The sequence below is a fragment of the Protopterus annectens genome, chromosome 14.part0 (assembly GCF_019279795.1).
Source record: "Protopterus annectens isolate FY-2018-M chromosome 14.part0, PAN1.0, whole genome shotgun sequence".
In the NCBI taxonomy this organism is placed as follows: Eukaryota; Metazoa; Chordata; order Ceratodontiformes; family Protopteridae; genus Protopterus; species Protopterus annectens.
Window position 1 is genome coordinate 693,657,957 of NC_056748.1, and position 22,876 is coordinate 693,680,832.

Here is a 22,876-nt window from a genome sequence, read left to right on the forward strand (position 1 = left end):
GCACTGAACCTGTCAGCCAGTATGTTGGCAATGTCTGTAGGATCAGTAATCTTCACATCATTTTGAACTAGTTCTGAGCATATCTGGGAGTTTCCTCCCAGGTTTCTAACATAGCTAAAGAAGGCCTTATGATTGTCTTTTGAGTCTTTAGCTATTTTTCTCTCAAAATTTGCTTTGGATGATTTTATGAGAGCTCTTAGTTTTTACTTATAGTGATCAAGGGTGTCTTACCTTTTAAGGATTTTGCTCTATCTTGTAGTAGCTTCCTCCTTTTGTTGTAGAGTTTGTTTATGGCTGGGGTCCACCAGACTGGACGCTTGCCTTTGGCACAAAGAGTCTTTGTTTTGCTTGGGATTGCCTTATCCATGCAGTCCTGCAGGTGCTGGTAGAAGGCATTTGTAAGTGATGCAGCGGCTTGAGTACTGTTTTCCATGCCTCGGGGCCTTAAAGGAGACCACACTAGTCTTTAGAAGTGTGAAGTCGGCTTTCGAGAAGTTCTTTACTGTGGTTTTTTTTTTTCAGGTGGGGGTGGGATGAGGACCTCCAGCAAGATTAGTTTGTGATCTGATCTCACCAGTGAGGGGTATACTTCGGTGTTGAACATTGTGCTCCCATGTTCGTGATGATGAGATCAAGTATGTTTTCTCCTCTTGTGGGGATGGTGACTAGTTGTTCCATGGCATTTGAGTTTATGAATTCCAGGAACTTTTGGGCTAGGGTGTTTGGGCTTGAGTAGTGTTCCCAGTCTATATTAGGGTAATTGAAGTCACCTAGTATGATGGTGTTTGGTGATACATTTATCCCCTCTAGTGTTTTCAGGAAGGCCATGTGAGGTTCCTGAGTTTGTGAAGGTGGCCTGTAACATGCTACAATTTGCAGAGCAGTCTTGCCTATGGTTAATTGCACCTGGATGGTCTCCGATGCATCATGCGTTGCCACCAGTCTTGAGGTGTGGGTGTCCTTGATGAATATGGATACCCCCCTCCTTTCTTGGTATTGTCCGGATTATGGGGCCGGAACGCATGATAAGAGGTAAAACCTGATAGTGCTGGGGTGCTCTCAGGAGCCTTGAACCAGGTTTCTGTCACTGCACAGACATCGATGTTCTCCATACTGAGAAGGGCCTCGAGTGCGTGCATTTTGAGATTTAGACTTCTGGCATTGAGCAGCATTACCCTTAGTTTTTTCCTTTTTGTGTTCTAGGGTGGTAGGTTTAGAATTTGAGCCTTGCCTAAAAAGGCACTATGGGGGTGGCAAGAGCCTTTGCCAATATCTGGAATCCCAGGGTGACAGGTGCAAGCCGTCCCTTGGAAGCAGCGTGGCTTGTCCAGCATGTCATCCCAGGCAGACAGACATTGGATCCCTTTGAATGACACCAGAGTTTAAGCCAATTGTTAAAGCTGATCATCTTATCTCTGTATTGTGGCATCATTCTTGGTGAAGGTAGGATACTGCTCAAGGTCAGGGTCATACCTGCCTGGGCTACATAATCAGAGAGCTCCTCAATGTCTCTTTTCATGTAGTCCAAGGAGGTACGTCTCAGGTCGTTTACACCAGCGTGGACAATGACTGAGTTGTATTTGTACCTGCTGTTGAGAGACCTGAGTGCTTGCGTTATGTGGCGGATTCTAGCGCCCGACAGGCAGCTTACTGTGACCTTCTCCTTACTCAGTCTGGTGAGCAGGATGTCAGTGTGTCTGACTATGGAGTCACCAATGACTAGTGTGTCTGGCATTGTTTGGCCTTAAGGGCTGTGACTGTTTGACACTCTGACTGTGAGGTCTATGTGTTGCAGGTGTTGTGTTCTGAGGTGGTGGTTGTTTGGGTGTCTGCTTTGGTGGCCTCTGCTGTTTTGGTAGATTTTTGATCAGAGCCGCCGAGTATGTCTTTGTGTGTTTATGTGTATGATTTGAGGTTGTGATGGTACTATGTGAGACTGGGTCTATAGTGTGTGTGGTAACCTTCTCCTCCTGACTGGTCTTGCCAGTCCTATGTTGAGAGAGCTCAGCCTCCAGTTTGGCCGTATAGTTGCATCTCTTGCATGTATTTGTGTTTTGTGGGAGGAGGAGAGGGTTGTCTGTGTACATGAGGCAATTGTAACATTGCCTCAATATTCCCAGGTTCACCAGCTGAGCAGGAGAGGACACTAGCAACTGATCCTCGACATGCTAGAAGGACTAGACAAAAAACTTTAAAAGAGATTCCGGGGACGTGGGTGACCGAGAAATGGGGGTTTGCCTTTTGGGGTGCTATCTATAAGAGTGCCGTATCAAGGTAATAAGTACTGTAGGAGCAAGTGCTAGGTTTAACAGATAGAGAAAAGTCTACTTGGAGTCAAGTAGAGATGATCTTTTAGGTATTAGAGAAAGTGCTAGTAACAGGGATGCTTAAAGGTAAGATTGAAAAGAATGCACTCTGCAGTGTGCACTAGAGAAGTTAGATATGAAAGTAGGTAACTTGAGTTTTACCTGTTTAAAAAGTTAAGGTTTAGTGGAGAGTTACTATTTTTAAAACAGCAAGATGGACTGAAAGGGGTGGTTACTTTTGTATTTTGGTACTATGAAATACTGTAGGATGGCCAATAAATTTAAATAATTGAAGGGTGGGATTTCAAAAGTGATGGTTTTGTGATTACTCACATAAGCCAGTGAAAGTAGAGAGAAATGAGATATATGGTCAGATTAACATAAGAGGCGGGCAACTAGAAAGACAGTGGTATTTAACAAGACAACTTAAATGGGTGGGAGGGAGGGAAAAATTCTGCCTGACTCAGAACAGAGAGAGCTGTGGTCTCTTTTGAAGTTTTAATATGCTGTTAAAACAGAATGCAAGCAAAACACAAGGTAAAGAAAACAAACTACAGTATTCAAAATATAGAAAGGCAATACAGAAATACAAAAAATAACAGCAAACTAACCTTTCCTTCACAGCAAAGCTGCCCCTTTGGGGGGAAAACTGGCACTTCATGCACGAAACTGGCAACTTATTACCCAGGACAAATGGGTTTTAAATATAGTATCCCAGGGATACAGATTCCACTTCCACACGTTGCCAATCCCAAACGGATGGCCAGATCTGCCCCCAAATCAGTGGGCAGAGGCCCAGAAACAAGTTCTGTCCCTCATGAACATGAGGGCTATTCAACCAGTACCAAAAGAGGATAGGGGACAAGGTTTCTATTCAAGACTTTTTCTGGTACCCAGAAAAGACAAATCATGGCGTCCAATTCTGGACTTATCCACTCTAAACACATTTCTGGACATTCCAAAATTCAAGATGCTGACTCTTCAACAGTTACTACCTATGCTAGGCAAAGATGCCTGGTTGGTAACTGTAGTCTTAAAAGAGGCTTACTTTGCATATCCCAGTCAGGGAATCTTGCAGAAGATACCTCCGCTTCAAAGCAGGCTACTTGCATTACCAGTCCTCTGCACTGCCCTTTGGTTTATCTACTGAGCCCAGGGTCTTCACAAAGTGCCTGGCACCAGTAATTGCATTTTGCAGGCCAACAAATTTTCAAATGTATCCATACCTGGACGATTGTCTAATTCAGGCAGAAAACAAGGACATTCTTCTAAAACATCTGGCGTTTGTAAAAAAGGGTTCTAACTTGTCTAGGGTACACCATAAACGAAAAGAAATCACAACTGGTACCCTCTCAAAAAATTACATTCCTGGGTGCAAGCTTGAATACAACTGCCCAGATGACTTACCTTACGCCAGAAAAACAAATTCAATTGGTGACTTACTTCAAACAGGTGGCCACAAAAACCCTGCTAATCCGCAAGGCAAATTCTGCAAGCCTTGGGGTTCATGGCCTCCTGCATTCTTCTAATTCCATATGCAAGACTGCATATGAGGAAACTTCAGTGGTACTTAAAAAGTTTGTGGAGTCAATATTGTCACAGCCTGGAAACTATGATTCCTATCATACCTTGCCTGCAACTAGAGTTCCTATGGTGGGCAGAGGCCTGCCACCAAAACAAGACACTGCCATTCACTCCACCCCCTGCCACCCAAACCCTGACTACAGACGCATTAGACTATGCTTGGGGGGGCTCATCTGGCAGGGAAGTGCATTCAGGGCAAATGGAGCCCAAATTAAATGCACCTACATATCAATCAGAAAGAGATGCTAGCTGTACAGAATGCACTGACAGCCTTCAAGGACTACCTTCATCCAGGACAACTACTGATAAAAACATACAACACCACAGTTGTGTGGTACATAAACAAGCAGGGGTGTACACACTCCTATCCCCTTTGCAGACTAGCCATGGCATTGTGGAACACTGCCTTGACCTATCAAATACAACTACAAGCTCAATTCCTGCCAGGAAAGCTAAATACTCTGGAAGACGAACTAAGCAGAAATCTTATGGATCCACACGAATGAAAACTGGAACCACAAGTTTTCAACATGTTGACACGCAAATGGGGGAGCCCAGACATAGATCTTTTTGCCTCACCCCAGAACTATCAATTGGACAAATTCTGCACAAGAATTCATCACAAAAAAGCTTGGAAAGTGGATGCTGTATCATTCAGCTGGAAAAACCTGTCAGTCTATGCTTTTCCCCCTCTGCCTCTGCTCTCCAAAGTTCTAGTAAAAGTCAAACTGGACAAACCAAAAATGATTCTGATTGCTCCAGACTGGCCTCACCAGCACTGGTACCCACTCCTGCGCAATGTGTCACACCTTCTTCCTTAGCACCTGCCTCAGACACCTTACCTACTGTCTCAGCAGAACTACCAAATTCTGCACACTCAACTCCAAACTTTGAATCTTGCAGCATGGCTAATCAACTAATTTCACCCTTGGCATCCCTCAGCAAACCTGTGATGGATGTCATTTTGGAGGCTAGAAGGCCTAGTACTAGAAAATCTTATGCTGACAAATGGAAAAGATTCTGTGCCTGGAACTAATCACAAGGAATAAGCACAGCAATGCCCAATATTCCTCAGATTCTGCAATACTTAACTGAGATGCTTCACAAGGGCCTATCCTTTTCTTCCATAAAAATCCATGCCTCTGCCATTTCATCTCATTACAACACAGAACCTCCCCTCTTCTCTCATCCTCTGCAAAAGCAGTATCTCAGAGGGGCCAAAAATTTAAGACCTCCCAGGAGAGCACCAACTCCTGCTTGGGACCTCAATTTTGTTTTGGAAAAACTCACTCTCCCTCCTTTTGAGCGAGCTGCTACTGCAGACCTAAAATTTCTCTCCTGGAAAACGGCGTTCCTTTTAGCAGTTACTTCATCTAGAAGGATTTCAGAATTACAGGCTCTTATGGCAGTGGAGCCATTCATTATTTTTCATCCAGACAGGGTGGCTCTCAGGACCAGTCCATCTTTCATGCCTAAGGTGGTATCCAGTGTGACTCTTAATCAGACCATTCATCTGCCAACTTTCTTTCCCAATCCACAGAACAAGGGTAAGCGGATTCTGCATTCATTGGATGTACACAGACAACTTAGATTCTACTTAAAGAGGACAAAATCTCTAAGAAAATCTGAACAACTATTGGTGGCGACTATTGGTGGCATTTGCTGCAGGGGCAGAGGGAAAGGCTATTTCAAAGCAGACTATTTCCAAATGGATAAGCCATTGTATTTGTTTCTGCTATATGCACCATGGTAAACCTATCCCCAAGGGGATCAGATCTCATTCCACCAGGGCTGCATCTACTTCTGCAACCTTTCTTAGAGAGGTTCCTACCAGAGACATTCTAGAAGCTGCTACCTGGAGCTCGGTTTATACGTTCACCAAACCATTACCATTTACCTCTCTTCTCCAAATCCAGAGCTGGCTTTGCCACTGCTGTCCTGCAGGGCCTTATAGCTGCTCCTAATGCTGTATAACTCCATCCTCCCAACCATAGCTTTGGGATTCTACTCAAATGTAATGACTGCAACAATGAAACATGAAGAACATAGTACAGTTGTGTACACTTACCATAAATGTAGATGTTCGAGTGTATTCACTGTTGCAGTCCTGGTTACCCACCCTCCAGCCCCCTATTTTTCTCTTGCTATACCTCTCTTTTCTTTTACTATGCTTAAAAGCCTTTTTGGTGTATTTGCTTTTGTTTGGAGGTATATTTTTTGTGTTTTAAATTATATATATATATATATTTTGCACCCCATTTGGGGGGGCACCTGACATCTGGGGCAAGACAAACTGATGTAATGGCGTCGGCTGCATGTTTTATACCCCTGACGACTTGACATCATGGAAGAAGGGACAGCAACCAACGCAGGACCCAAGACTTTGTTAATCAGGCCAACTGAGGGCAACCTGCCAGCAGATTACCCCAAATGTAATGACTGCAACAGTGAATACACTCGAACATCTACATTTATGGTAAGTGTACACAACTGGGGGGACCTGCGCCATTTGAATCAGAATGTCAAGCAGATAAAATGCTGGATGGTCACACTTCAGTCCATTTTGCTTGCATTGAGGAAGGACGATTGAATGTGCTCCACAGATCTCAATGACGCATATTATCATGTGAAGACAGAAAAGCATTCAAGGAGATTTCTACATGGTATGAAAACCTGTCCCTCCCTTCATGGGCATTCCACAACCCCCTTGGGATGAGATTCATCTGTTCCCTCAAATCCTAGAGGACTTGCTAAGTCAAGGAATTATTCTAGAAGTTCCACCACTACAAAATGGAAGAAGGATTTACTTAAGAATGTTCCTAGTCCCCAGAAAAGAGAGCCCATAGAAATCAATTCTAGACCGGTCACATCTCAACCGTTTCTTCAAAGTGTCAACCTTTCATATGCTCATTCTGCAAACTCTTTTGCCTTTCATGCTCCCTCAGGCCTTTCTAGTTACGCTGGGCATCAAGGATGCATACCTGCATATCCCCATTCATCTGCAATATGGGAAGTTTTTACGCTTCTCTGTTGCTTCCTAACATTTTCAGTTCTGTGCTTTGCTCTTTGGACTCTCTATGGCACCAAGGGTATTCACAAAATGCTTAGCTCCTGTCATTGCCTTCTACAGACTTCAAGGAATACTGATCTGTCCTTATCTGGCAACCTGTTAATACCTAGTCCTCACGATTTCCCTGCTCCAGTGCAGGTCTTCTCTTAATCCTTCCCAGGATCAGATTTTCTTAGGATGCAGACTAAGGACAGATCAGATGATGGCTTTTATCCCTCCTCAAAAAGTGGAAACTCTGCTCAACTAGTTGCAGAAGCTACTCCCTTGCCATCTCTGCCAGGGAGTACTTGCATATACTAGGGTTCATAGGTAGGTACTAGGCTATCTGCCCAAGGGCATTTATAAGCCTAGCCAGAATGTGTTGGCTTTCGCCTCCCTTTTAAATTAGTTTCCTGTGCCTCTGTCTAGCAGGGCCATTGAAGTGATCCCAGGGGTAAATTTACGATTTCCCATCCACTCGTCAAGATTTCTCGAAGGGAGTCAGTGAGGAGCTCTGCCTAACATAAACTGGGATTCTATTCCAGAGCGAGGGAAGTCTCTGGGACAGGAATCTATCCCTCCAGCATGTCCTGTTTATTGTTGTGCTGAGGTTTAATTGACTGGAGCGTGTGGCTCTAAGATATTTGGTTTTCTTGAGGTGGAGCATGTCCATTAATTCTGGGTTCGACATGGCCTTGTACGTCAGGCAGAGATCACCTCTGAGGAGGCGGTAAGCAACCGAGTAGAGCTGGAGTTTCTTTAGTCGAGCTGCATAGGGCATCTGTTTGAGGCCCACGATCCTCTTGGTGAGGTACTTCTGTGGTCTTTCCAGCTGTTGCAGGTGTCGAGTAAGGTACATTCCAAATGGGGCATTGTACTTTATTATGGGCCTAATGAGTGATGAGTAGAGGGGCACAATGACCTCTCTTGATCTAGATGTGAACCCTTTCATGATTAGGTGGGCTACATAGAAGGATTTTCTAACCACTTTGGCAATGTGATTATCAAAGGAGAGGTTGCTATCTACCTGGGTCCCCACATCCCTAATTACATCTTCCGTACTTAGTGGATTACCACTTATGTGATAATTCGTGGATACTTTGTTTTTCCCAAAGGGGGATGACTATGCACTTTTTGGCATTTAGCTTGAGGCCATGGTTCTGACGCCAGGTATTTGTCTCCGTGAGACCCTTCTGGAGGATGTCTGTGTCAGCCGGAGAGTCTGTTATGGCCCCCAGTTTGCAGTCATCAGCGAACTTGGTCAGCCATAGTCCTCCAGTGCTTGCCTGTACCTCAGAGAAGTATATACCGAACAGGAGGGGTCCTAGGATTGAGCCCTGTGGGACGTCACTTGTAACTGGTTTAGAGTCGGACATGGCACCCGCAACTTTGACCATGTGAGTTCTATCCGTGAGCCAGTTGGCAACCCATCTCGTGACATAGGGGTTAATGTTCAAGCTGGTGAGCTTATCTATAATGCCAGAGTGGGGAATGGTGTCGAAGGCCTTAGCGAGGTCCAGGTAGGCTGTGTGGACTACCTTTCCATCATCTATGGCCTTGGTAATGGTTTCAAAAAAGTCAACTAGGTTTAGGAGGCAGGATCTGCCTTTAACAAAGCCGAATTGGGTAGGGTCCAGTGTCTGGAGGTTCCCAATGTCTTTGTTTATGAGTTCCATGATAATGCGCTCCATAGCTTTGCAGACCAGGCTAGTCAGGCTTATAGGGCGATAGTTCCCAGGATCTGTTGTGGCACCACCTTTGTGGAGCGGGATAACTGTTGCTGTACACCATTCCTTGGGTACATAGCCTGTGGTAAGGCTGAGTTTGAACAGTGAATTTAGTTGAGGGTTTAGTTCATTTTGGAGCATCCGGTCCCAGTGATGCTGTGTTTTTGGCTTTGGAGAGGGCTGTTTTCACCTGCTTGTCTGTGATGTCTGGGGCTCTACATTCTTCTGGGATGGACACGGGCCCTTTTGGGGGTGAGGGTGAGGGTAAAGTTTGCACTGAACCTGTCGGCCAGGATGTTGGCAATGTCAGTTGGTTCAGTGTATTTTGTGCCATTTTGCACTAGCTCAGAGCAGATCTGAGAGTTGCCACTTAGATTCTTGACATAGCTAAAGAATGCTTTGTGATTATCTTTAGTGTCTTTGGCAATTTTTCTTTTGAAACTGGCCTTGGATGATTTTATTAGGGATTGTAGTTTCTTGCTAATACTGATCAGGGATGCCTTTCCTTTTTGGGATTTTGCTCTGTCATGTAATAGTTTCCTCCTTCTGTTGTATAGCTTATTTATGGCCGGGGACCACCAGACTGGTTTCCTCTTTTTGGAGGAGTGAGTCTTGGTTTTACTTGGGATCGCTCGATCCATGCATTCCTGTAGGTGCTCATAGAATGCATTTGTAAAGGATTCTGCGGTTTGGGCAGCATTATCCTTTAGCAAGGGGGCTTTGAAACTTTCCACCTCGGTCTTGAGAAGTGTGAAGTTTGCTCTTGAAAAGTTTTTCACAGTAGTTTCCTTGACTGGGGGTGGGGTCTGGATGTGGATGTCCAGTGTGATAAGTTTATGGTCTGATCTTACCAGTGAGGGGTTTACCTCTGGTGTGGAACACTGTTCCTCCATGTTGGTGATGATCAAGTCCAATACGTTGTCGCCTCTTGTGGGCGTGGTGACCAGTTGTTCCAGGGCGTTTAAGTGTATAAACTCTAGGAAGTGTTGGCCAAAGGAGTTTGTACTTTAGTAGTTTTCCCAGTCAGTGTTTGGGTAGTTGAAATCACCCAGTATCATGGTGTTTAGTAGGACCTTCATATTTTCCAATGTTCTCAGGAATGCTGAGTGGGGGTCCTGAGACAAGGTGGGAGATCTTTAGCAAGCTACGATCTGAAAAGCAGCTTTGCTCACTGTTAGTTGCACATGGAAGGTCTCCGAGGCCTCATGTTGTGCTACTAACCTGGAGGTGAGTATCCCTTATGAAAATGGATACACCCTCTCCTTTTGTATTTCGGTCTGGGTTCTGGGGCCGAAAGGTATGGTATGAGTTGTAGCCTGGTAGTGCTGGGGTGCTCTCTGGAGCCTTGAACCAGGTTTCTGTTACTGCACAGATATTGATTTTCTCCATGCTGAGGAGTGCCTCGAGTGCGTGCATTTTAAGGTTTAGACTTCTGGCATTGGGTAGCATTACCCTCAGTTTTTGGTTACTTGTGTTGTTTATGGAGGTGGGTTTGTCTTTTGAGCCTTGCCTAAAAAAGGCACTATGGGGGTGGCAAGAGCCTTGGCCAGTATTCAAAAGCCTAAGGGTGACAGGTGCAAGCCATCTCTGGCAAAGCAGTGTGGCTTGTCGAGCATGTCATCCCAGGCTGACAGACACTGGATCCCCTTTGAATGACACCAATAGCTTAGCCAATTGATAAAACTGATAATTTTTTCTTTATACTGTGGCATCATTCTTGGTGAGGGCAAGATGCTACTCACAGTCAGGGTCATACCGGCCTGGGCTACATGATCAGAGAGCTCCTCTGTCTCTTTTCATGTTGTCCAGGGAGGTACGTCTCAGGTCGTTCACAACAACATGTACAATGACAGAGTCATATTTGTACTTGTTTTGGAGTGACCTGAGTGCTTGTGTTATGTGGCAGATCCTGGCACCCGACAGGCAGCTTACAGTAATCTTTTCCTTGTTCAGTCTAGTGAGTGGAACGTCAGTGTGCCTGACAATAGAGTAACCTATTACTAGTGTATTGGGTTTGTTATTTATCCTTAAGGGCTGTGGTTGCGTGGCACACTGACTTTGTAAAGTATGTGATACGTGGTTGTTGTTAGAGGGTGGAGGTTGCTTGGATGTCTGCTTTGGAGGTCTCTGCTGCTTAGGCAGATTTTTATTTAGAGCCTCTGAGTATGTTTTTGTGTATTTAAGTGTGTTTGCTGGTGCAGATATGACTGGTGTATGTGAGACGGGTAGTGTGGTGCAAGTGTTTCCCTTCTCCTCCTGACTGACTGTTCCAGCCTTGGGTTGAGAGAGCTTGGCATCCAGTTTGGCTGTATAGTTGGAGATCTCACATATATTTGTGTTTGCTGGAAGGAGGAGAGGGTTGTCTGTGTACATATGAGGCAATTGTAACATTGCCTCAAGGTTCCCAGATTCACCAGCTGGACTGGAGAGTACATCTGAAACTGCCCTTTGGGCCTGCCTGTACGGACAAATGAACTGATTTACTGATTGTCCTGTAGGGACAAATAAGGAGCCTTGTACTAATGTATAGTAAAGGGGGGGTGTAGTGTTGCCGTTTATTAGTGTTTACTGAGAGCTAAGAGCAAGTGCTGGACTGTAAAAGGAAGGTTAGAGTGCTTTAGTTGAGAGTTTGACTAGTTCCAAGGGGAAAAATTGAAGAGCAGACTTCGTGGAGCCTGGAATAGTTTAACCCTAGCTAACTGGCGGTTCGCAAAACCGCGCAAATGCGGGTTTTAAAGCAGGGAGATGAAAGAGATGGAAATTGGCCCAAAACGGCCAATAAACTACTAGTTGCCAGGCTGAGACCACTCCTCCAGGGACAGATAGGCTGCTCAAAGCTCCCCACTCTCACTGGTGAACAGAGAAACTTCCTCCTATCCAAGTAAGGATATGGGCAACACAGGAACTTGTACCACAGCCCTGAATTCAGCAGAACCTGAAAACTGGACTAGACTAGCTTAGAAAAGGTGGGAAACAAGAATATTTTTTTGTTTTTTCTTCTTTTTTTACAGAAAATACAGTAAACTTACACAAAAAACACTTAAAATGCTTAGAACAGGCTAGCACACTTGTGTGTGTAGCCTACAACAGTTAAACAGATGATTACAACAAAAAAAACTACTTTAAAAGTGCAAACAGCAAAAATAGTATAGTATGCAGCAAAAAATAGCTTTTTAAAGCACAAAAATGCTAGTAGATTGCGTTTTCGGCTAAACTAGCAGTCACAGGAAAAATGCAGAGAAAAAAATACTTAGTTGAAAGTCACTCTTTTGTCACTCTGCTGCTTGTAGTACTCTGCAGGACACCACAAGGAGTTTTGCTGAGTTGTATACAAGAGCAAAACCGCGCAAATGTGGGTTTTAAAGCAGGGAGATGAAAGGAAGAGAAATTAGCCCAAAATGGCCAATAAACTACTAGTTGCTGGGCTGAGACCACTCCTGCAGGGACAGATAGGCTGCTCAAAGCTCCCCACTCTCACTGGTGAACAGAGAAACTTCATGGCATCAGTCATTTCCATGCTACCCCTAGCCAGACTTCACATGCGAAGAATAGCCAGATTCATCACTAACTCCCCAAACAACATACACCACTTTATTGCTTTAAAGTATCTACAATGGCTAGAACTCCCACAATTACTAAATCTCTACCAGTTTCGCATTCTGCACTCTATGCTCTTTAAACCCTCCTGCTGTCCATCTTTATCTCTCCTTGTCTATATCTACACTCCTTATTGATCCCTCCGCACCTCTAATCAGCTATTGCTTGATATCTATCACCCAAATAAGTCAGTAGATAAGGTACTCTACAAAAACACTCTGTGGCCCAAGCTTGGAACAAGCTTCCCCTGGACATACGCTCAATCTGCCACACCCCACTATTTAACTCATTAACCCCGAGTACCTTCTCATGGCACCTCTGTGTTTAACACCGAGCGCGCCATGAGAAGATACTAATTGCGAGCTGTTACCCTCGAGTGCCTTCCACAAGCGTGAGAAACTGTATTCAAGATTTGTAGCTGACCTTAATGTAAAACGCACTGAAATCCTAACTGACTGTGTAAATTACCTTATACAGTTACGATTACGTGTGTTTTTCATCAAGGTCACATTAAAGTTCTTGTAGAAAATCTTGTTTAAAAGTTCTTGAAAAAGCAAGTGGTGGCAGCCAGTCAGATTCTTGCAATCCAAGCCACCACTTGCGTCACACCTCCACCCCAACATTATTTTCTTTTGTTTTCCCCAAATAAATAGAGGGTCCAGCAGCAGGTATTTATTTTCTTTTCTTCAATTATTGGGAGATTTTACTTGCTACTGGATCCCTCTATTTTTTGCGGGCTCACGGGCTGCACAGATCGCCAGAGCTGCAAGGAGTTTCCGGTTCAACCACTGTAAAATTATGTGCTTTTTTGCTTGCAATTACATTAGCTAGGTCAATGCAACATTTTTTTTTATATGACATTGCTATTGCTAGTACTGTTGGAGTACACCTTTCAAGCTGATGGATGGGTGGTTGCGTGATGCTGCTGATTCAATGTAGTGATGGAGGGTTGGGTTAGGGAAATCTAACTTTGATGATGCATCCGACATGCTGTGTCAGCGTAGTTGGAATTGTCTGAAGAAAGATGACCGAGTATGCTGATAGGGTTGTCATTGTCATGTATTATATTGTGACCGAGTCTGCACTTTACCTGGCGTTGAGTTGTCAAGATTGTTAATTAATGTACATTAAAGTAAAGATTGCTGTAGTTTGCTGACTGTGCCAGGGCTTCAACAAGCCTACTTTCAGAAAGCATAGACCTGAGATGTGCAGTTGGCAGTCTGTGCCTGGTTTATCTGTATACATTCTCTATTAATAGTTAGCATTATCGGTGTTGTTGGGTGAACGTTTTTAGCAAATTAAAATACATGATGTAGTGCTACTTTAATACCTTTCAGTGGTGAAGGCTGGTTGTGATGTTTGCATTTGTCGGCCTGTGGCAAGGTGCCTTTTTTACAGTAAAAAAGAACCAATAAGAGACAAAGGAAATGGGTGGGTATGGTATAGTTAGTTGTATTTTTGCTGCAGACTCGTCCTTGTGATGCGCTGTGATGCATACTGTCTTGCAGTTTAATTCGTAGAATGAATGGTTGAGTAGTGTCCTCTGTTTACCGTTATGCCCTGACATGGTATTGCTCAGAAGCGTCGTGCATAAAAAAGAAGCTGCTGGTCCTATGAGTGTATTAGAAGCTTATGGTGCTTTGTGAAAACGCTGCTGTCTGTAAAAGCAGATCGTTTTAGAAAATACATGTTTGCTTATTTGTTACTGTATATGTAATGAAAATAAAATGTTTAACATCAACATGATGTGATGACACTGTTACCATAGTTTATTGAAAACTTGCTGAGTGTTCCGGTAACCTGCTGTATTAATATTATGAGATTAACTGTGCCTCGTAGGTCAAAACTGCCCTTGATTTTTTTCTCATAATTTTGCTCTGTCCATAGTAAAATGTTATTTTTTTTTTACTGAGGATTGCTGTAGATTAGCAATGTCAGACATTAGAGTTTCATGCCTTTTTTTCCCCAGAAAATGCATGTTTATGCAAACCCTGTTGTTTTGTAAGCTTTAACATGTGAAGGGAATGATGGGTTAATTAAGTACAGGGCCGAAGACACAGGCAAAACCATTTGAGATGGGTTATTTCTGCATTTAATGCACGTAATAGAAAATTTGCAGTACCTACCCTGCCCATGCATATTGAAGGAAAAAGGGATTATAATGTCAATTGCATGACTATTGCAATTAAGTGTTCGCGATCCTATGCATGTATGCTGATCAGCTGTCTTGGCAAATTGTTTGTGTCTTTCGGCTTTTCCCGGTTAGGAGTCGCCACAGCGGAACTCCGGTCTGCTAATGATTGGCAGTAGATTTTTTACGTGCTGGCTTGCCGGGCCTAACGCACAATCTTCAACGAAGGAATGCCCATTCACGCATGTCGACACACAGAAGACGCTCTGAGAATCGAATGGGCAACGTATAACTGTGAGGCGACAACGCTACCGTAGCACCACCACTGCAGTTGTCTTGGCAAATTGTATTTTTCATTAATTTCTTTTGTGGATTACAGGAGGGTAAAAATATTTTCTTTTTTTTTTCTTTTGAACTAGCCTTTATAAACAGAATTAACTAGTTGATCAGCATGGTTGCAGTGCCATACAATGTGACCTTCTGTAGTTTGCTGTTTTAGGCGTCTCATGTAGTAAATAACACCCAACTGTAATAACAAAAAATGACACACTGACGCAGTGAATGTATGCTGCATGTGTCAGACAAATCCAAAAATAATCATGGAGACTTTTTTTACAGTAGTGATACTATTGACCTGAAACATTGACGCAATAAGAGAATGTGAATTAATATAAAGTCTTTAACTCTTGTTATTGTCATTATTTATTAACTGTAATTCACCTAGTTTTCTCCAAAAGTCTTGAGTTTTAGGAGAGACACAGTTAACATTTGAGTAAAAATTAGGGACAGTTGAATGGTATGCGCCACATACATCTTAAGTTAATATGGACAAAGTCAAAATAATGGGGGACAAAGGCCAAAATAGGGGTATGTTTTAAGTATTCTGTAATTAAAAAAATAGCTCAAACTGCAGGGGTTGTGTTAACATGCAATTTCTGAAGAATATGAAGTCTGAAATCTGTGTGTATTCAATCACTTCAATCCTCACTGCCTTTAATGTATTGTATAAACCTTGACTACTGCTGTTTCTTGATAGCCTGCTTGGGCTGATGAAGATATTAAATGGGTCTTACAGAAATACAAAAAGTTTAAAGGATTACTTACTATCGTTCAAAATAAAAAATATCCAACAGTAAACAAAAATGGCATGTTTCAATATGGGAGATGCTTCGCCTATTGGCACGCAGAACGGTGAAACACTGCTATTGCTGAGCATTATGACTACAGTTCTACTGTTTGTGTTTTTACATTTCCCAGAGTCCATTTATGGATTTTTGAGCATATGTGAGGTTTTGTAAATACCTCCAGTAAGAGCCCAGTGGCAAAATTTCTCTTTTTCAGAAAGATGCTAAGGATCCTCTAAGATTAAAAAGTATTTAGCATAGAACACAAAATTTTAAGGCTTCTGCTTTATTGCTGAAAATATATATTTGTGGAGTACAAGTCTCCAAATGGAAAGGCTGTCAGAATTGCACAGCACATTGCTATAGTGTCTTGATTGGCAGATGTTAATGATTTATTTATTGGGGATTACATGCATTTTGAATCGCAAGGGCATGGGTAAGCAGTTACTTGAAGAATGATGCGGTAACATTTCTATGTATGTTATTTGGATTGCTGGTGGGCACTTGGATATTTACTCTCCGTGAGTTGTTTTTACTCATACCATTTCTATGTATGTACCACATGAATAAAGTGGCATACTTAATTTACCACAGTTCAGTGTGTTGCAGATCGGGACAGAAGAAGCAGCATGGTTTAGGACATGCGTGTTATGGTTAGTTATTGTTTGAGGCAATGGTAGTGGCCAGAGACAGGTTTGGAGACATAATTAAATTTTATCTGTAGTATTTTAAATTAAAATTTTATAAGGAAAGCATATGGATGCATTGTAAATAGTGTAGCAAAGCCAAAAGATACGGTTACTGATGACGTCAATGGACGGTAATATGAGTGAAGCAGTTTTGTATGGTTTTAGATGAGGATTTGTCTGTGCTGTGCTATTACACAAACATTTACACACACTGTATGATTATAATGTAAATAATACATGTATGCATTGGAATCTACTAAGCCGGCACCAATTCAGGAAGTGGCTGTCTAGACTGCGAGTGTTTTTATTTGCATTGATTTTTCTTGTCTGTGGGGTGAAGTCCTCATACTGCTTTACACATACAAGGTCATTGTCTTTTCCCCACCTGTTGTTCCATGTTTGTAGTTGTACCTATCTGTAGGGAAGCAGCATCTGCCATTAGTAACACAGTTGGCTCCATATTTCATATCAAAAGGAAACGGAAACCAAGCATGTATCTACTCTCACATTTCTTTGGATAGGACTAGTGTACGGGCTGGGCTGAGGGTTTGATTCATGCTATTGATCCTTCTTGTAGAGTAGTTCCCAAGAAAGAGGGATGCCTCCTTTCTTGGAGAGATTCAGTTTCTGATTCTCCATGTGTGGGTTTCTCTTTCTTTCTTTAAGGCTTTGCTAGAATGTCCCAGTATTTTCAGTGGGAGAACAGCGAGTTTTCTCAGTCCACCAGAAAATACTATGAGTTGTTACAGAAGGATTTTCCACACCCATTCATCCTGTCTACTTTAGAGGATGTGTGCCTTACTGTCTGTACTTTTCCTGATAGTCAGCCAGCTGTACTTAAAAAGACAGATAGGATGGTTAAAGTTCTTTAGTCTTTTAAATTTGTGTACACTATTCTCAAAACTGACGCAGCAGCTATATGTTTAGTTGGCTGTTCTTCTGCTAAGCACTTAGTTAAAACCACTCCTACTCTTTCTAATAAGGATGTGAAAATTATTGATAGGTATGGGGAAAAGTGTATAACTCTGCAACGTTGAATTTTAGAATTTTAAATTGTCAGGCTTGTATGTTAAAGTTTATTTTGACATATTGTAAAAGTATGAGGAGTGCTTCACCTATAGATTCTTCTAGTGAAGAGAAATTCTTCCTTCTATTGCACAGGTGCAGTATGTGTATTACTGTTGATACTTTTTCCACGTTGTTTTAACTCTTTTCCTTCAAAATATGCCAACAGCAAGACAATTCCTGAGGATTCTGGGTTATATGGTTTTGTATTTTCTTATGATTCCATTCAACAGACTTTAGATGAGGAAAATGTTATGATTCCTCAAATCTGTTTGGGACCAGCATCTGCAGCCTCAAACCTTCCCAGTCTGAGTCCTCAATTTCTTCAAGAAAGAACCCAACTGATGGGACAAATCCAGGTCTCCCTCTTTCTTCCCCTGCTCCTTCTCAGATCGTCACCACAGACATCTCAGACTTTGCCCTACCCTAGGTAAGCTTCTGCTATGACATATAAGCACATAAAAACATCCGTAGTGGGGGCTGCTCTGGTTCATCAGTATCAGTGTGAATTGCTTAGTTTTGGCATTGTATACTCCATCACTGGATGTTATGCTTCATTACTTGGACATGATTTATGTGATAGTTCTGCCATGTGACTACTATTAATATGAGAATCCCCTTTCAAGAACATTTGGACAAGACTGCCTTGTGTGAGTCAATCCAGTTTGAGGAAGCTTGTGGTAATTTTCCCTGGTCATCTGTTATAGTAGGAGGATAAGGAATTGCAGAACTGAATGGATAGGTTTGTTACTCTGCTGAATGACTTTTTTATATGAATCCATTTGGAAAAAGACTCTCACATTAGTTTCTTTTATTACAAGTTAGTCCACATGGTGGCTCCATCAGCAATTAAAAATATAAAGATTTTATCCTTTTCTCCATAATATTAATATTATATATCTGTCTTTATCTTGCATGCCTTTAATGAATGTCTATCAGTGGGATTTATTACTTACAGAAAGAATATATACTATAAGTTTAGATCCTAAAGGACTAATTGTTTCTTGTGATGTGGAAAATGATATTGTTCTGTCTCCATTCCTTGGATACTTTCCTTATGCAGATTTTCTTTTGGTATATGGTTCAGTATGTGCGTGTTCTGTATTATGTATTTCAGTAAAAGACCCCGATCTATGAAATAGTGACAACACTTTCAACAAACGTCCATGGTTTTCATGCAAATTTTAGGTCTGACTTTTGTTTGTTTAGTGAATGTTGGCATTGCTCAGCCAGATATTTTGGACAATATTTCTGGATTTTGTAGTTATGTGTTGTTGTAACCAGAGGGATGGTTAAGTGAGAACATGAATTACTACTGTCTGGATTAATTCATAGATGGATCAACCACATAAGTTTAACATTTTGGCTTGGCTTATTGCATTTCTGATTATAATCAGCAGTTGCTTGAGAGAGATACAGGTTATTACTTGCTGACTACTACCAGCATGGAGGTACTATATATTTTGGGAAATTTTCTTGCCTTTGTCAGTGATGTGTGGAATTTCGGTGGGAGGAAGGGCTCAGTAATATCTAAGTGTTATGCTATTATACTGAATTACTCAGGTCTTCTTACTGATAATGAGTCTGTGTTACATAACAGCTGCACAAGGTAATATAATGAATGCCTACTCAACAGGTTATGTCCAGCAGTTATCACCTCAGTCTCAGCATGTATAACTTTGCAGTAATGAAATGCAGGTCATTATCACATTAACAATATGTGCAGTTACAATGTAGCACTGAGCCATTATCACTTTTCAGGTAAACCTCTCAGCAGCTGTCACTGTTATTCACATAAGTGCAAGTCGTTATCACATTCATGAATGCACAAGCCAGATTTGGGTTTTTCTCCATTTGGAGTCATTGCAGTCCACCCCCCCCCCCCCACACACACACACACACACACTTTCTTTCTGTCATTTTTACAATTTCAAGAAATGTGTGGAGAGTATAAAATCAGTAATTCTTTTCTTATAAATTACTACGGCCATCTGATATACTACACAATGACTCTCTTAGGAGTACACATTTATACTTTGTTCATGTTGATGTGTGTATGCGGAAGAATATAGTTTACAGTGTTTACTTTTTTGCTTATAAGGCAATGACAATATCCAAACTCATATGTTGTCTATGTTTATTTGACACTATCCTGCACAGTTGTGGTAAAGTATTTCCTGTGGTTTTGAACTGTGAAGTCATTTTGTTGAGTTACTGACTATAGTCTTGTTCAAAGTTTATTACTAGTGGGTAACTGACATCAGGAAAGGCACAGTGGGTGTCACACCTAAACATCATGCACCTAAGTAACATCCAGGATGGAAGTGAGGAACCTGGAGACTCTTCAGCTCAGTTCGACTGCCTGCCTTCCTGGATATGCATGATTTCAAGGGCGACACTTTGATGTACTTTTTTTTGTGACGTACCCTTTCACTCTCCCGCCTTTGACTCCTTATGGCCACTGCTGAAACGACATGTAAATGGAAAAGGCAGAGGCAAAGCAGAGCACCTTAATCTGCTTTAAGCGTTTACATGTGCCCTCTTTATGTTGTGTTGGTGGATGTATCATGGGGGGCATACTCTGCCACCGTGGATCTTATGATCCACCTGGATCGCAGTTGGGAACTTGGAGACTCTTCAGCTCAGTCCCAATAGTGCTGCTGTCCTAGGTAAGCATAGCCTCAGGTGTGCCACTGTGATGCAAGGTTTCCCTCCAGGGAAGGACAGATGCAAAATTACAAAGCCTGGGTCAGTCTTGGTCTTTTCACATGCTGTCTTGCCATAGCTCTCCACTCAGTCTCCCTCCCTTCAGGTGTAGTAAATGTATGTAGGTCAGGGCAAGAGGGTTTACATTAGCTCCCCCCTTTCAGTCCTTATGGCCATTGCCAAATGGACACATGTAAATGAAAAGGCAGAGGTAAGGCAGACTGCTGGCACTGCATGCAATCAGGAGGCATTGCTGCTAATGGCAATCTGAGTGGGTCGCCAGCACCGGTATGGGACACTTCAAACGCCCACAAGCTGAAGCCCCATGCCTGTTCTTGGCATATTAGTAGAGAGGCAGTCCTTACCCTACTTTTTCCGTTTATATGTGCCTTTTCTGTGCCCCTTCTCAGTCAATGTGTGTAATTTGGTGTTTTCATGGGTGGTTGGTATGTACCTCTGCAGTGTCATCACCACTTATGTACCTTATGAAAAAAATAATGCCTCTGTGGATAGGAGTGAAGATTTCGATGGGCTAACCAGGTAAATGCATATGATATACATATATATGTAGTCTTCCAATAGATCTGTCAAACATCAGTAGTAATCTGTTTGCATTTTCTTTCCTATGCAGGTTCTTCCTCCTTCTGACACTGACATGGCTTCATGAGCAGCAGAACGACAAGTGAGAGTGTGGGCATGTGGCCATTCCTACATTCACTGGGCTGCCAGCCTTGCCTCCGTAACTGAAAACCACTACAACTTGAGCTTCCCCACATCCTGTGTGAAGGTATACTGGATTGCAAGAAGAGGTATGCATTGGAACAGAGTACTGCAGTTGTTGGAAGAGAAGTGTTCCATCTACCCTGAACCCGACATTCTTGTGCTGCACATTGGAGGGAATGATGTCATCAGTCAACCACTCGGAAGGCTACGGTTTCAAATCAGAGCAATTTTTGAACACCTGCAGTCATGGTGGCCACGTTGTCATTTTGTGTGGTCTGACATAATTCCTTGACAGATTTATTTTATTTATTTATTTTATTTATTTTACATTTGTTGACCGGGCTAGTCTAGCTGGATATATGTCCATTTTCAGTAGAGGCCCGGGGAGAAAAGCTCCAAAGGTAAACTACAGATATAAAAAGCATATAGGAAACAGAACATAGACATTGGTAAATACAATTTTTACAAAAAAGCAGATATGGAAAACAGCAAAGCGTCAGTGGGCAGTGCACAAGGCCAGACATTTACAGAATGGATTCATGCATGGCTTGATGCACAGGGTCAGTGGATCTACAATCCATCATGACAGCATCACCGCAGACGATGTTCACCTGTTCATAAGGGGTGGTGTTCACCTAACTGAGGAGGGCATTGCTTTTTTTATTGACTGACCTCCACAATGGCGTGAGGAGAGCTATGCAGGATTGGTAATATGCAGCTTGTGAGAAGAATGGAAAATACCCATGACCAAGTAGGGACCAGTATGGTAAGTAAAACTCTATAATGAAATGCATTGTGTAAAATATATTTTTGAGTTTGGCAAATAACTGTGGTAAGGAGCTGATGAAGATGCTGAGAAAGAACAACTGTTTCAAGAGAGTGCTGGCATGTGCAATCTAATATGTCAGTAACCATCCTGCAATACTTCTTTTTTTATTCTGCTTTTATCAGGCATGTGTAGAGTTTAGATGACAGGAAGGGCTTAGTAATACAGGACTTGATCCCTTGGGTCCATTGTTGAATGGACACATGTAATGAGAAAGGACATAGGTAAGGCAAATTGTTGACACTGAAGGAGGTCGTGAGACTAGTGGTATCAGCTGTCTGAGTGGATAGCCAGCACAGTTATCAGACAGATCAGATGGCCTTGCCTGTCACTGAAGTCCCATGCCTGTCTTGGGTTCATTAGTGGAGTGGCGGTCCTTACTTTGCTTTTTCTCTTTACATGTAACCATTCAGCAGTATGTTGGCTACACCAAGAATGTGTATATTTACAATCATATGTGTCTGCATGGTAAAACAACTGCTTCTACACATGTACATATATCAGTTTTGTTAGGACTCAGGTTATGGAAATTATGATTTTTTCATGTTTTGGTAAATAACTTTGCAAGGGAGCATGTCAGAGTTCCAAGTAATACCTCATTTGTAAGACAGTATTGATAGTTCCAACATGGTAAAATAATTGTGCCTGTATGTTGTACACATGTGCAGATATCAAAGTTTGTTTAGGACTTAGATTATGGAAATTATGATTTTTTCATATTTAGGTAAATAACTTTGCAAGGGAGCATCTGAATGTGCTAAGTAATACCTCATTTTGAAGACAGTATTGGTAGTTTCAACATGGTAAAAGAATGGTGCCTGTATGTTGTACACGTGCAGATATCAAAGTTTGTTTCAGACTTAGGTTATGGAAATTATGATTTTTTTCATATATTGGTAAATAACTTTGCAAGGGAGCATGTTAGTGTGCCAAGTAATACCTCGTTTTGAAGACAGTGTTACTCCTTACAACATGGTAAAAGAACTGTGCCTGTGCACTGTACACATGTACAGATATCACAGCTTGTTTAGTCTTGTACAATTATGAAAATTATACATTTACAATACTTCTCATTATTATGCCCATATCTTTGCAAGGGAGCGTGGTGATCACCCAAATGATGCATCATTTTGAAGCTGACATTCAGATGCACAACTTCTACGCTGATATGTAGGCTCTGTCTGTTACAGGTGATGAGATATAATTTTGTTTATTTATCAATTATGAGAAATATATTGATCATATTTCTGTGAATATCTCAAGAAAGGAGCATCACACAGTAATGGTTAAGGTATCATTTTAAAGCTGACATTCATACTAACAAATTAAATTAAAATTGTATGGTTCTG

The 22,876-nt window shown here is 42.0% G+C and overlaps 1 protein-coding gene across 2 annotated transcripts in view; it reads left to right on the forward strand.

The window, feature by feature from the left end:
* The window catches only part of ZBTB48 (zinc finger and BTB domain containing 48), an 823,012-nt gene that overhangs the window by 696,464 nt on the left and 103,672 nt on the right, over window positions 1-22,876 (forward strand). The gene's annotated exons all lie outside the window — the stretch shown is intronic.